The sequence below is a fragment of the Plecotus auritus genome (assembly GCF_963455305.1).
Source record: "Plecotus auritus genome assembly, chromosome: 11".
NCBI lineage: Eukaryota > Metazoa > Chordata > Mammalia > Chiroptera > Vespertilionidae > Plecotus > Plecotus auritus.
This window is the reverse complement of record NC_137777.1, coordinates 12,905,714-12,922,674: the sequence shown is the minus strand read 5'-3', so window position 1 is coordinate 12,922,674 and position 16,961 is coordinate 12,905,714. Positions and strand designations below refer to the sequence as shown.

The window sequence follows — 16,961 nt, the reverse complement described above, 5'->3', positions numbered from 1 at the left end:
AAAATTGAACCAACAAAATGTCAATTACATCACAAACGTCTCATTTTGGTGCCAGACTCAGCTGATAGAGAAGGGAAAAAAACCTGGTTAATTATTTATGTAACCTTCATTGATTCATTTGTATACATAGAGAATACTCATTTGTAACACAAGTGTTTGTATGGAGAAAGAGCAGCTCTCTTTGCATAAGGTGAAATGATAAAACCATGGCCCAAAGGAAAAGACATTTCAAATCTTAACTAATACCATCTTTGAGTGAAGGTAAAGTTTCTGTATGCTGAGCTGCTGACCATTAACAGTTGAATAGTTGTATTTCTTTTTTTAAAAAACAGGATCTTGGAAACAAATTAAAGAAAAAGTGCAACCTTTTCAGCTTAAAAAAGCATATACATGTTCAAAGCAGCAGTGGATTAGTACTACTTAAGGGTTATTTGATCTGTTTCAGAGTGTTACTGACATTACAATCACTTTTTACTGCTAGGCTTTTGAAGTTAACTTCAGTAGCTTTCCCATAACCTTCTTTAATGATAAAAATTGGTCGATCTTTTAATAGTCCTAATTATAACTAAAATTTGACTTTTTCTGATTTAACTTTTTCTATTAAGTACTATGTATTTTTAAAAAACTTTTTTCTTGTTAATATTGAATATAGTTTTTAAGAGCATTTTTTTTAGCAAACGGATGGCAAATGGAATTTTCTTTTTAATGTTTAGCAAGCCAGTTTTTATTGAAATAGCTCTTTAAATAAAAACAACTGCCGTGTCTTGGCATACAATGTAGTAGGCTTTTTAAAAACTTCTAAATATTCACAGTTTTTCTTTAGTTTCAAGATTGTTTTACTCTCTGTGTTTTAATGGCCTCTGAATGTCAATTTTATAGGGATGTTCTTGCCATAGAGTCCATCTATTCCATTTTCAGTTGATTTGAAATGTGTTATTAAAGTGTTATTTATTTTAGGTTTTATTGATTGGATGGCTTTCAAGAATAGCATTTACATACAGTGTATTATATTCAACATATGGCTATACAGTATTACTGTCATATGTGAACTGGGCATATAAATTCTGCCTTGGAATTTGTATTTCCTGACCTTATCATGTGATCCTTATGAAATTTGGCATATGAACCTTTATGTGATTTCAAAGAAAATACTGAAAGCAATTGATCGTGACGTTAGATCTATGTGGTAAAGATCAAACACTAAACTAGTGCATTCTTCTCTTTTTATATGATCAGTGAATTTAAAGCAGTGAGGATATGCATAGTAGATCCATTACATAGTAACACTATACTATTCTCTCTTTTAAATATAATGGTCAAGTCTGGGGAAAGGTTGTCAAATGTCTGTTGTTGGGGGGATCTATAATGAGTGTGGAGGAGCTATGGACCTTCCAGGACCTGAGTGTCTATTTCTAGGGCCTCACGCATGGAGCCATCAAGAAGCTGTTATTATAAAGTAAGTGGTACTGTGTCAGACCTATACAAGACATAATCCTTTATTTTGAAGAAAACACAATCAAGAGAGAGAACAATAATCTAACAGAGAAAACAGAAATCAGATTTAAGTATGTAACTAACTAAATAATGAACAGAGATGAATTCAATTGATGTAGAAATATTATGTGTAAGAAACTGGCAAGTAAAACTCATACTGATAATAAAACAAGCTATAGGAATCAGATATCCAAACTTGTCTGAGAGAATAGGGATATCATTAATATAAAGCATTCATATAAACAACTGATATTGATAGAAAAATGGGTAGAGAATAGATAAGCAATTATTAAATGAAGAAAATTAACAAACAAAAACAATAAACATTAACAAATATAAACATTAAGAGAAATTCAATCTTAGCAATAATCAAAGAAAATATTTTAATAAGTAGAATTCTTCACCTATCAGATAGGCCAAGACTAAAAAAAATTGATAATGTCTGTATAATCCACATATATGTGCAATAGAAAACAGAAAGCAATAAACAACCAAAAAACCTTATGGACACAGACAACAGTATAGTGGTTACTAGAGAGGAAGGGGGTAGAATTCTTAGGATGACCCTAAGCACATATATGAACCTAGAATTTATTCAGAGCTGAAAAAAATAGGACAACACAGCATTTGTAAAAATTAAAATAAAGGGGAGAGAAAAAAGCACTTCAAAGGTTATGTGATGTCCTGCCTTCATCAAGTACAGACTGGGGGAACAGCAAATTATGATAATGTGAATGAGCGTTTTACAAGTAGGGGAGGTGGGCCCCATGCAGATTGCCTCTCTTTTCGTAGAAGTTGGAGGACCTGCATCTGGCACCCAGCCTAGGAATCTGCATTAGGGCAATTACAGGATGATATGACTTAGACAGAAAATAAACAAACTGGCAATAGAATAGGAATAAAGAAAATGGAAAAGTCTAGGAAATGTATACAAGGAAGCCAAAATTTCAATGACTATTACCCAACAACATATTACTGGCTTAATGATATTGTTGGTTTAATTACTATACAACCAGTTTAGAAGTATAGCTGTACTTACAGGGCTGACAGAAAAGGAAAACTGAAGTTAGAAACATCCAGGAAAGTACAGGTTGCATGGTTGATGAATACTGAATGTATGACCAGGCTGGTGGCCACTCTCCAGTGTTTGGTTAAAATCTCTACTCTGAATATTCCTATAGTCACTGTGGTTATAGGAAGCGGCAGTAGTAAGAGAAAGATATTGCAAAATCCCAGTCACCGTTTAGTCCCTTATACTCTAATGGCTAGATAATGAGGGTATGACTACTAGACTTCCGTTACTGTCTTCAATTTAACTTCTGAATTCCATTATCAGGCCTAGAAAATAGGATTCGTATTACACATCCCTCAGGGTCAATATAGCTGGAAAAGCACCAGATAAACTAAGATTAAAAGAGCTTGTGAATATAATATAAATGGAGTGACAAATAGAGAGACTATTTTACTGGAAGCTCCTTTGGACTTTGCTAGTTTTCTTTTCATACTTTGCAAATACATATTTATTTGAATACAGGAAGCTCTTAAAATTAATAAACTTCTCACAATGTTGATGAGCACATTTATCTCTAAGCCTAAAAAATAGGAGAAAATCACATCTTATTGGGAGAAACAGACTGTGGGAAATGGGTCAGAAAAATGACAAATTGCTCATAGCCATAAATCTTGTTCAAAGTCAGCTAGAATTTACTTCAATAACTTATAATATTTGTTTTTCTTCTGGACTGACCTGGCCTCAAAAAAAAAAAAAAAAAAAGATACTTCATCATATCCTGCCACAAGAAACAACCGAAGATAAGATTCAGAAAGTCTCAAGTCCATTTCCAGATGGATCAGGTATTGCTGGCTTTCACAGATATCGATTCAGGTTGTATTCTTCATGCTTGCAGATTACTTTGCTCTTCTTCCCAAAACCGTCATCTTACTTAACTGCTTGGAGGGTCTTCCTCTGAATCTGATTCTTTAGAGCTGCTCATTATTATTATTATTTTTATTTTTAACCCCTCACAAATATTCAGAGTTAAGTATGTCTTTGCTTAACATTTGAATAAAATATAATGTGACTCATTGTGCCCAACTCAAAACAAAACTTTGAAAATGAACTAGTTTATTTTCTTTGCAATCTTCTACTTAACATAAAATTTTATTTTCCACACTGATACAGAATGGCTGAATGCTACAGATTTTGTAGGCTTTATTATTAACTCTGCTTTGTTCTACTACTAGTACGTGGCAGGATAATCCTTTTTCATAACTAAATTGAAAGTTTACTAAGGTTCCAATAAGAAGACATTTCCCCACAGATTTTAGTGGTAATTTTCTCATTTTAAGTTTGATATAACACTAAATATATAATGATGTCCAATTACTTTTATACCAGATACTTCTGTTACCTACCATGCAGACAAAAAGTTTTAAATTCTTTGTGAATAAAGAACTTTGAACTTTAAAAAGCCTAGTCCATAAGAATCTGTTCATTTGAAAGCTACATATATATATAAAAGCCTAATATGGAAATTGTCCCTGCGGGAGTTCAAGCAGGAGACCGATTGCTCGCTATGACATGTGCTGACCACCAGGGGGAAGCATGGAACTAAGGAAAGCCCCAGCCAGCAGCCAGCAGCTAGGGAGGGAGGCCCTGGCCAGCCCTGATCACTGGCCAGGCCTAGGGACCCTACCTGTACATGAATTTCATGCACTAGACCTCTAGTCCTATCTAATAAAAGAGTAATATGCAAATTAACCATCACTCCGCTACACCCACAAGCCATGCCCACCAGCCAATCAGGAGCAAGTATGCAAATTAACCCAACCAAGATGGCAGTTAATTTGTATATCCAGGAGCAGACCGAAGACTGAAGACAGCATAGAAGGAAGCCAAGCGTTGCAGAAGGGAGCAAAGCTGTGGAGAAGCAAGCAAGTGGGGCTGCAGAGAAGGGAGGGAAGCGGGCGGGGCTGCAGAGAAGGGAGGGAAGCAGACCACCGCAGGAAGCCCTATTGCAGGAATCTTCCTGCAACATGCCTCTAGTATCATTATAAAGTGGACTAGAGTGAGCTCTACACCAACATAATTTTCTTCCTCTTTTGCCCCTTTCTCACATTAACTTGATTAACCACAGGTTTTATAAGGAGTTGATACTCCATGCCTCTGTCTACCTTCTCTTGGTCACTTTTGTGTTCAAGAACACCTCTCTACGAGTGGATTGGTTAAGGAAGGGCAGAAAGAGAGGTTAGCCCAGCCGTGGGCAAACTACGGCCCGCGGGTCAGATCCGGCCCGTTCGGCTGTTCTATCCGGCCCACAGAGCCGAAAGAGCGGAGGGTTCTCTTGCTCTCCACTCTGCTCCTTTACTTTGAATTTATATTAGTTCACACAAACACTCCATCCATGCTTTTGTTCTGGCCCTCCGGTCCAGTTTAAGAACCCATTGTGGCCCTCGAGTCAAAAAGTTTGCCCACCTCTGGGTTAGCCAATAGTTATTTTCTCTGACAGTTTCAGGCAAAGTTTCTATTGTGGAAAATGCAAGAAACTATAGTCACAATAAAGATTTTTGATCCTTGGATTTAATTTTCACATGATACTCTTCTTGTCTTTTACATTTCTGTGGAAAATGGGTGCTAACTTAAATGTCAAGAAAACAGAATTTTCCTATGGTGAAGAGTTCTTGCAACCTGGTGTTACTGGGAAAAAAATCTCATTAATTGAAATTTGGGGGATGAGTCTGAAAAATAAACTTCTGATTAATAGGGTTGTGGTGTGCCTCATTTTAACCATGTTTTCTTCACCAAGTGAATGGTTTGTCATCTTACTCCTGGTATGAGTTTCTTGCTATATGAAACGGATCTTTTTGCTGCTTGCAATCCTGGGTAACAAAATTGTGCTCAATATTATTAACAACTTTTGGAATTACATCATGCTTTAATTTCCAATCCTATGGATGCTAATGTTAGCATTTCTGATGATATGTAATTAAAACCCTTTCCTAAACTACTATGGTAGATTTACATTTCAGTAGCTTTCTGCTTTCATGTCTTATAGCATTGAGTTTTCTTTCTGTTAGTAGAAGATAAAAATATCGCAAATTCATCAGAAGCATCAAATTAATGCTTATATGATGCAGCACTGCAAATAGCCTCAAGATTTATTTGTCTCCACTTCATTGGTTCTAGAAAGTCCAGAAGGATATATTGTTTGTTAGTCTGTATGTGTGTTTTTAATGACAGACTAAGTTATTTATAAATTTTGGATATTAATCCCTTTTCAGATGCATCATTGGCAAATATGTTTTCCCATTCAGTGGTTTGTCTTCTCATTTTGTTGATGGTTTCCTTTGCTGTGCAAAAACTTTTTAGTTTATTTATTTTTAATTTTGTTTCCCTTGCCTGAAGAAATATGTCAGGAAAAAGATCGCTACAAAAAATGTCTGAGATTTTACTACCTATGCTTTCTTCCAGAATTATCATGGCTCAACACTAAAAAACAAAACAAAACAATCCAATTAAAAAATGGCCAAAGGACATGAATAGATACTTCTCCAAAGAGGACATACAAATGGACAATAGACATATGAAAAGATGCTCAAAGTCACTAGTTATCAGAGAGATGCAAATTAAAAACACAATAAGGTATCACCATCACACCTGTCAAAATGGCTACCATCCATAAATCAACAAACTACTGCTGACCAGGATGTGGAGAAAAGGGAACCCTCATGCACTGTTGGTGGGGATGCAGACTGGTACAGCCACAGTGGAAACCAGTATGCCGTTAGCTCAAAAAATTAAAAATAGAACTGCCATATGACCCAGAGATTCCACTTCTAGGAATATATGTGAAGAAACCTGAAACACTTACTTGAAAGAATATAAGCACTTGTATGTTTATTGCAGCGTTATTTACAATTGCTGAGATTTGGAAGCAGCCCAAGTATCCATTAGTAAATGAATAGATAAAAAAGCTGTGGCACATTTACACAACGGAATACTACTCAGCCATAAAATAGAAGGAAATCTTACCTTTCGTGGCAACATGGATGGACCTGGAGATTATGCTAAGTGAAATAAGCCAGTCAGAGAAAGACAAGTACCATATGATTCTACTTATAGGTGGAATTTAATGAACAAATAAACCAACAAATAAAATAGTAACAGACTCATACAGGTAACAGACTGATAGCTGTCAGAGGGGAGGAGGGGGCTGGGTGAAAAGGTGATGAGGTAAAGGGTTTAAGCAAAACCCCCAAACAAACAAACAAAAAAAGCCCTCATAGACAGACAATAGTATTGTGATTACCAGAGGGAAATGGGGTGGGGAGAGGTAGGAGAAGGTAAAGGGGGGATAAATTATGATGGAAAGAGACATGACTTGAAGTGAGGAACACAAAATATAACATACAGATGATGTATTGTATCTCCTAAACCTATATAATTTTACTAACCAATGTCATCCCAATACATTTAATTAAAAGTAAAAAGGGACAGACTATATATTTTATTCACTTTTCTGCAAAGTCTTCAATGGCCTGTAATTATGGGTTACAAACATCCTGAAGTCTGCCACAGCTAGTGAGCCCAGGCCGTCCCAGGCTGCCACAGAACCAGAGTGGCATCCATGGCTGCTTAGGAAGACGGTCTCTGTGGCCTGTTATGAAACAGCATTAAGTGACTTCTGATGGACTCTTAAGGGACAACATAGAAAAGGCTTGTGAAATAGCCTGTCACTGACCCAGGACTTAACTGAACTCAGAGTTAGTTCATGGAGCTTTCTCACATTTTGTTCCAGAGGAGAGTTTATGTCAATTTGTAACAGGATAAAATGTAGGGTAATGAGAACAACATGAACTCTGCAGGCACACAGACCTGGGTGTAAGTCCTGACTCCTGGAAGTGGGTGAGTTTAATCTGAACACTGCTGAGTTCCAGTTTCTTTGTTTGCAAAATGGGGATAATAAACTACATTGCAGGGTTGTTGAGAATATTGTATTAGATAATATGTGTAATGTGTCCTATCACAATAGGAGTCCAATAAACAACACTATTTTGTTTCTTAAACTCATACTCCAAACAAAATAGGAGTGTGTGGTAGAACTTCCAAGTATCTACTCTTCCTAGTTTTATTGTTTTCGTCTTTTGATTTTGAAAATGTTTTTTCATTACTGATCTAAAGTAAGCGGAATACAAAAGGTAAAAAATAAAAATCTTTGCTTATTAGTGAAAATTACATCCAATTTTGATCTGAAAAATAGTAAGCATATTTATATTTAATTTTTTAAATGATAATTGAGATTTGAAATACTAGCCAATATACTTACTTTCCTATAATATTCCTAGCTAGGAGAAATTATAGACTCGACAACGTCCCTGCTCTTTGGTTTTGATTAATTACCAAAACTAAAGAGTCTTACCCTCTTTTCCATCCCTTAGAAATATTTGGCCCATATACAGGAAGTAAATACTCTGCAAGGAAGTAAATGATCTGCAAGCCAAATTAGACTTCTTTTCCATTTTTTAAACTAGAAGTTAGAGACTCCTTTACAAAAGGATCTGGGTATATCAACCTTTATACAACTAGATCAAAATGACACTTCAAAATAATTTATAAAATCACATGGTGAGTGCATGAGGACTGCAATTTCACACCCCTTCCCTCCTTCCTTTTTTTCAGGAAGAGCAAGCAGAGTCCACAGCTAGCCAGAGCAGGTGGTGAGAATCAGGGTAGTAGGTGAGATTCCCTACTTCCCTCCTTCTCTCCCACTTCATTGACAAGATGATGCTAACCAGCAGGTAATATATGAAATAGCATTTCAATAAATTCTATTTAATTTGTCTTCTATGCTGTTCGGTGGTGTTCTTGATATCATTCCTATTTGATTGTTTTCATGTTAAATTCAAATGTGCGTTTCAGATGTTTTGCAGGACAACATCTGATTAAATTCAGTACACGTGAATACAGGGTGCTGTCTAGTAAAGAAATGCAGTCATATATACCCAAAGACCAACTTAATCCCAACTGTAAGCCTCTTCTCTTCTCTGAGCGAAGTCAGTTCTCTAATATCAAAGCCAAACCAGTGGCCTTAAGTGATTCCTCCCATTTTCATTCATTTTAAGTAAATATTAGTTAAAATTCTTGTCAAAAAGGCCGGGACACTAATCTTTTCCTCATGTCCAAGAAGGAAGGTCTATTAAGCTCTCCCTTCTACTACTACTAATTCCAGAAGTCCCAACTTACAGCTGAACAACATTTCATAGTTCCAAGGCATTGCATAAATATTGTCTCATTTGGAGCTCAGATTAAACTATAAAAAACAGATATTATTATACCCATTTTAGAGCTAAGAAAACTAAAACACCAAAAAATTTAGTTATTTGCATAAAAAAGCCAAGAGTATTACAGCCAAGACTAAAAGTAAAAATTACTGATTTTCATCTCAATACCCTTCCCCATAAATTAGTTTCCCCCACTGGCTAGGTCACTTATTTTTTTCCAGAGAGGAAGGGAGAGGGAGAGAGAGATAGGAAAATCAACGATGAGAGAGAATCATTGATTGGCTGCCTCCTGCACGGCCACCACTGGGAATGGAGCCTGCAACCTGGGCATGTGCCCTGACCTTGACTGGGAATCGAACCATGACCTCCTAGTTCATCAGTTGACACTCAACCACTGAACCACATTGGCTGGGCTGGGTCACTTCTTATTTAACTTTCTCAGCACAATTATCGCTGAGTGCCTCTCATTTAATAGACCTACTTACTTGCTATTCCTGTCAAAGTAATAATTTCATTTCACATTATAGGTCAGCAAGAAATGTTCCCAGCAGCTAAATTTTCAGATAAATGTTCAAGTTATGATCATTATGACATTAAAGTCACAGGTTAATGCTAAGCCTTTCCAGGGACATTAACAAAACCTTTAATTCTAAAGAGACATGTAACTCAATCCTTCTCTAAAAGTCACAATAACTAAATGAAATCAAGATATGATTTATGAGGTGTAAGAAGCCAGTTTATGATTTTCCAACTGTTGGTTTACTCAAATGTCTTTGGCACATTTTCTGCAGACCTAATTCACAAAAGAGTAAAGAAGTCAATTACTGTAACTGCAATTTTAAAAATTACACAATAGCAATGACTGCACTGAAGTGATGTGAATTATTTTTGCTATTAGAACCACTATTTTAAAATTGGATTGAAGATATTAACAATGATGATAAAAGCAACAATAGTAATAATAACATTCATTGAGCCCTGTGCTACACACTTAGCCACAAGCTCTATATACATTATTTAATCCTCTCAGCAACCTTAGGAGGTTGCTCTCAGTATTATCCCCATATTAGAGATCAGGAACTGAGGTTCAGAGAAGTTAAATAACTTGGCCACGGTTACACAGCTATAAGTAGCAGAGCTGGGATTAGAACCCAGGAATGAATGACTCCAAAGTGAGCTTAAAAAAAACAAAAACAAACAAACAAAAAATACACACACACAAAGTGAGCTCGACTCTATTCCATGTATGCCTCTTAATTGGACCTGAAGTCATAGCTGTAACATTTAGAAAACTCATATTTCTCAGTATGATAAATTCTAATCAACTTTAATTTCTGTATTTTAGTCTTGCTGATGCTTGAAAAATTATAATAAGGTAGAGAAGTTGAAAGAGGGCAAAAGCATTGTTTCAAATCAGTTTTGTTAGTTCCTAGAACACATTAATGGGTAATAAGATACTGGGTTGACTGACTGACTGTGTACTAAGGAAGCAGGGGGGTTAGTTAAATTCCGCCAGGATGGGTAAATTCCTTCACAATTGACCAGATGGCACAGTCATTTCTTCAAAAACAAACAAAAAGCTCTAAACAAACAAGAAGAAAAATGACTTTTTGAGGCTGCCTTGGGCTGCATAGTCAAGATATGAGGCAATTTCCAATCTGGACTCTATTACCTTAAACAAAACAAATACCAATTTTTAAATATTTATAAACACAACTAATACGATTATGTTAAAAACAACTACATACATCTTTATTTAAATGAGAACTGCCAATAACCCAGCTGCTGCACATGAGAGTGCTGGCAGACCTCACCTCCGGCAGAGGTTGCTCCAGGTGAGAGGGCAGGGAAAAGCCTACTGGCACATTGTTCCAATATTTTAAAAAGAAACCTGTTAACTCAGAGTTGTATTAGCTGCCTGAACTAGGCAGAAAACCACTTATAGGTTATTAATATTAACAGCTGCAAAAGAAATTCAAGTTGGTAACTTAGTCTTTAACCTGTCATTTTTTAAATTATGGAGAGTAAAACAAAGCTACACACACACACACACACACACACACACACACAGGTATCACGGGCATAATTTAAGATAACTAAATTGTGCAGATTGGGGATTATGCTTTATCACTGAAAATTATAAGCAACTCATCATTCTTATTTCACTTCAGGTTTCTAAAATAGATATAGCTATAGGTATAAACATAGACTGTATCATCTATTCTGGGTAGCTACTCATAGTAAATTTAGGTTTTTTAATATATATGTTTGTAAATTATATATAACACACACATATATGTATATATGTCAGTCACATGTGCTGAGAAGGCAACATGACAGGAGGGACAATGAATTTCACAGAATTTCCTCTTCTAACTCGATTTTATAATACATGAGAGAATATCCCTACGGAACACATAGAGCAAACACCACTACCACCCTCTGAGTATTTGGGCATGTTCTCTGCGTAATGGTGACATGGGCAGAATCAAGTTAATGCTGACAACTCCCTGAAAGCAGTAATTATTCATTATAATACATTTAACTGATCTGTGCTTATAGATGTAAAGATATTAAAGTATTACTTTTGGGGGAAATCCTGTATTAAGTTTCTCAGTTGGCTAATGGACTAGGAAATATTTTTATTATTTTAAATTGTAGGATTTCTGGTGCCTGCCAAAATTGGAATAAGTTCACTGCAGCCTAAGTCTCATGCTGCTTACAAGTAAAACTTTGAAAAAAATACAAAAACAAATACCTGAGGACTCAGAAAAGTAAACAAGAACAATGCAGATTTGGGAAGGGCCTCCAAATTGCAGACATGACCCATACAGTGGTGAGTTTCCCATTTTCTTTTTTTGTTTGTTTTGTTAATCCTCATCCAATGATATTTTTTTCATTGATTTTTTAGAGAGTGAAAGAGAGAGAAGAGGAGGAGGAGGAGTAGGAGGAGGGAGGGAGAGAGAGAGAGAGAGAGAGAGAGAGAGAGAGAAACATTGATGTGAGAGAGACACATCGATTGGTTGCCTCCTGCATGCACCTCAACCATGGTTGGGGATCGAACCTGCTACCAGGTACGTGCCCTGGACCAGGCATCAAACACTCGACCCTTGGGTGTGCCACTGAGCCACCACCAGTGCCCATTTTCTTTTGTTCTGTTTTTCATCTTTTCTCTTATTACTTTGACTTGAGAGTGAGTCCTAAGTTGTGGTGCACAGTGATGGCAAGAACAGCCAAAAATCCAACAGAATCCCTGATGGGAAATAATGCCCCTAGGGTTTCCGTAATATAGGGCAGACCAGCTACTTTTCTTTTATTGTTCTCTCCTAATTTTGCCCCAAGGTGGCTGTGTGTGTGTAACAGGTAGGGCAGTGGCTATCATGTGGTGGCAGTGACAAGCGTTTAAGACTTTAGCAGGTGTTACGTTTCATGAGGTAAAGGTAAACACACTTGGAAATGAATGGAAATATAGTTTTCAGAAAAGAAACAAACTACAAAAAAGAAATCAAAAGAAAATTTTAGAACTGAGAAATTCAACAGAAATTATCCAACATTCAGAGCAGAGATAAAAAGAAAAAAACAAAGGAGTCTCAGTGATCAGTGGGATAATATAAGATAGTTTAACACTGGAGTCCCAAAAGCAGAGAAATATTGGTGCAGAAAAATATTTAAAGAAATAATAGCCGAAAGGTCCCTAAATTTAATTTGAAAACATATATTTACAGAGTCCAGCTCAGTGAACTTCAAACAGGATAAATTCAAAAAAATCAAGCCCGGATAAATCATAATCAAGCTGCACAAAACCTAAAATAAAGAAAAAAATCTTGAAAGCAGATAGAGAAAATAACACATTACATACATGGAAATAATATCAGGAATTAACATGGATTTCTCTTCAGAAACCACAAGGATAGAAGACAGTGGAACATACAGTATTTCTGAAGCGCTGGAAGTCATGACAATCCAGAATTCCATTTCCAGCAAAAATACCTTTCAGGAATGATAGAGAGAAAATAATACTCTTAGATCATAGAAAACGAAAATAATTCCTTGCTAGAAGGCTTGCTCTAAAAGAAATGCTAAAGGAAGGTCTTAGTGCTGAAGGAAAATATAACAGAGAAACCTGGAATCTGCGGAATGAAGGAAGGGCTCTGTACAGGAAAAAAACAAAGTAGACTAGTTTTTGCCCGGTCTGGGAGGCTCTGTTGGCTGCAGCTTTGTCCCGTACACCAAAAGGTTGTGGGTTCAATTCCTGACCAGGGCACATGACTAGGTTTCAGGTTCGATCCCTGGTTGGGGCAGGTGTGGGAGGCAACTGATAGATGTTTCTGTCTCACATCGCTGTTTTTCTGTTTCTCTTCTCCTTTCTCACTCTCTAAAATCAATAAAAACATATGTTCAGGTAAGGATTAAATTTATATAAAAATAAATAAACATACACTAGTTTTTCCTGTTTTAGTTCTTTAAAAAATGTAACATTATTGAAACAAAGACAAAAATTTATCTGGTAGAGTCTTCAATATATGCAGACATAGTATACATGATAATTAAAGCATAAGTGGCGAAGGATAGGAAATCTATATGATTGTAAGGCTTCTACATTTTCCTTGAAGCGATAAAATGTAACCACTAAGTAGAATAAAAGATTAGGCATGTTAATTGTAAACTCCAGAGCAACCAATAAAACATATTACAAAGAAATAAAGCAAAAAACAGATAAATTATATAGAATGCTAAAAATTATTCTGAATTGCAGCCAGAGATCAAACTACAAATAATTTAGAAAAAATAATTTGAAGAGCAGACCTATTTCATTCCTCTGTATCCAAGCAGTTTTTCTTACTCCATCATTAGCATACAAATGATACTAAGCTTTTCTAAATTGCTTCTCTGGCACAGCCTCCCATGGTCATGAAGTTCCATATTCTGCTAAACTTTCATCATTAATCATAATTAGTATAATTATTAAGTCATGTCTGACATACTCAATTGGGGCAATCACTGAGATGCACAGATATGTTAAAACTGCTATTGGCTGGCTGCCACGTGAGTTACCTTATGGAAAAGGATTAATTTCAGTATCAAGGGAGAAAGTACAGTAAGTCCTCCCTAAGTGTCATCCATAGTTTCTGTGACTTTAAGAAACACAACATACAATGAAACCAATTTTATAGGCTAATTGATATGAACAAGAGTTAAGTTCCTACAGTATCTCATCAATGTTATAAAAATATGACGTTGAATGAAATGATGTTGAGGACCTGATGTATGAACACTGCAGAAAGACATACCAGTATGCTATACACTTTCATTTTTGACTTATGATGACTTTTCTGACCGTTCTCAGAAAGCTGGTGTCATGGTGATTGAGACCCCTTTTTGTCTTTCCAATCAAGACACTGCAATGCCTCCTTCACTTTAGAATCCAGAAATGGAACAGGTCCCTTCCACTTCCAGCTCCTCCTCCCCATGACTGTTAACATTATATTCACTCATATTTTTCTCTTTTTTCTTACCCACATGGGCTGTTTCAGGGCTGCAAGAGAATACTGGACATGGAACAGTGCTTTCTGTTCAAGAAGGAAAAGTGCTACATGAAGTGTTTCTAGATAACGAAACTGAGTAATTCAGTATTGTAATGGGCCTTGTTAATATTTAGAATCGTCATCACATTTTATAGACAAGGAAACAGAAACCCAAAGAAGTGAACTGCCTGGCTAAGATCACTTGCTAGTTAATGGCAGGGCCAATATTACTATTACAGGCTTTTTGCTTCCCAGTTTAGTGACCTTTCTACTATATAGTAACAGGTAAGCAGTAGAAGCAAACATTCATGAGGGCCTACTACTTGATGGGCTCAATGATAAGTACTTTCATGAATTATCTTTTTTCAATTTCACCATCACTCTATGAGGTAGGCACACACCTTTGTAAGTGACAGAGTTAGAATCTGAACTCGGGTATGTCATACTACCAAGAGAAGCTGTAGAGTGTAGCCACATCATGGGCACATTTAACACACACAAATTCACCAAATAAAACACTTGCATTGTCTGAAGTGGGACATTGGAGTCTGAGAATTTTGATTGTCACCTTTCTCTCCACTCTAGGGATCCAGACAGACTGTGTGAACAGATTCAGGAGTACAGCGAATCTTGGCTTTGAATTTTAGCTGTTTATTGCTAGGTTTGTAATCTTGGACAAGTTACTTAGCTTCTCCAAACTTTAGTTTCCTCCTCTGTCAGATGGGAATATAACATTCCTCTTAGAGTTGTGATAAAGACTAAATGAGATCATGCATGCAAAGCAGCTGGTACAATGCCTGGCACAGATTGAGTACTCAATAAATGCCAGTTCCATTTTTTAAGCCATTATATTTTAACTACTTTCTTTCCGGTAAATTTCTCCAAATTGCTAAATGCATTTTTAAGAAACATGATAATTTAAATAGATAACTATCATGTAAGCCTTTACTGAGTCTGGCCCATAACCTTCACTCTAAATTTCATCTACTGAAATTGGGGTCCATGCCGGCCTACACACAAGGATTTTTAAAAAAACAAAATGTACTTCGTTATTTTGACCTAGGAACTGATTCAAATGTACATCTTTGATATGAGCCCTGATAACTTTGCTGAATCTAGTATAAATATCTCTTTGTAGAGACCTCTGAATCACCCACCCATAAAGTGACTAGAGCTGAAAGAACTTAGGGAGGGGCTTGAAATTAAGTTTCATTCTCGATTCCTGCACTGAGTTTTGGCCAATGCTAAGCAAGTATGAGGTATTAGGCATAAGTCCCCAAATCATATAACATCAACTCCACTCTCATTCCAGTTCCCCTGAAATGCCTACTATATTGTAGGCCTCAGTACAGGAGAACGTGTTTGAGGAAGGGAGGCAGTGGTTGCTGGTACATATTTAACTGGCCCTCAGAAAAGGAAAGCTGATTCACAACATTTGCCAATATCTGTGGCATAAATACTCTCATTATGGCTGACTTAAACTACCAGTGGTTTAACAACTTTGTCTTTCAGAGTACCAAATGTAGCAATTGGCCCTTGCAAGCCAGTGGGAGCCAGAGGCAGCACCAGGCAGTCTGGAAGGTAACCCTAGGTCAGTGGTTGGCAAACTGCGGCTCGTGAGACACATGCGGCTCGCGAGCCGCTCTGTTGACTAGTGAGTTTGCCGACCACTGCCCTAGGTTACTCCGGGAAGCAACTGGCCTGTCACCGTGTCAAAAGCAAGGACTTGCACTGCACTTGTGAGGGCTCCTTTGACCTTACTTCCTTGGGCTGAATCCTGATCCTCACACCTGCCACCGTGGTTCTCCCAATGCCAAGCATGAACCACCAGATTGGACGAAGTCTCCAAATGCCCACCGCTGGCCTCCATCTTCCAGATGGAACCACCCGACAGCAATTAAATGCCTGAGTCAGACCTGAGCTTGCTAGGGTCCTCTTCCAATACCATGTTTTAGGTGACTCAGCCACTTCCTCCAGTCTTTCTGGTGAAATAGCTAACTCTACATTGTCACTGAAGCCCTTGTTACTTAACAGCCAGTATGTCTTCAATCTTAAATCCCTGATCACTTGCCTAATCTCAACAAACAACAGGTGTCAGAAGTTCAATAAAATATATTAGGATGCTTTCTGGTTATAAGAAAGGTATGGATGGGGCAACAAGAGCCAGTTGGCCAACACCACTAATACATGTGTTTTGTATTTGTACACAAATCTTTAAATCATTGAGTTTACAAATAAACCTTCTCAAACACATTTATTATCATGCTGATATAGCAAGATGATTAGATCAAAATACCAAAACAATAAATGCCATTTTGTAAGGTTCTTTTTTTACCTGGATAGCTGCATTTACATGGAAAGCACACCTACAGGCCATTACTATGAAAAAAAAAAAATAACAAAACAAAAAACCCTTTGCTACCCAATCACTGGAAATTGTCAAGCATTTTATAGCCCAGAGTGAGACCTGTTTCATTTAGCTTCTGAAAAAAAAAAAAAAAAAAAAGAATATTCAGAGGCATAGTAAGGACATGAGGGTTTACACCTTGATACATTTCAAACACTTAAACATGATTCAGCTTTAGGACATGAACTTTCCAAATTACATATTCTGTAGAGAAAGAAGTCTTGTCTGGTCTGCCAGCTGATCAATCTTGAAAG

The 16,961-nt window shown here is 36.7% G+C and overlaps 1 protein-coding gene and 1 long non-coding RNA gene across 4 annotated transcripts in view; one reads left to right on the top strand and one right to left on the bottom strand.

The window, feature by feature from the left end:
• Positions 1–16,961, bottom strand: part of VPS13B (vacuolar protein sorting 13 homolog B) — a 635,560-nt gene that overhangs the window by 188,805 nt on the left and 429,794 nt on the right. The window lies entirely within an intron of this gene.
• LOC308236867 lies at positions 147–16,684 on the top strand. Its single transcript, XR_013959340.1, has 4 exons — positions 147–261; positions 8,174–8,292; positions 11,437–11,611; positions 14,310–16,684. It is a non-coding gene; the product is annotated as an uncharacterized lncRNA (long non-coding RNA).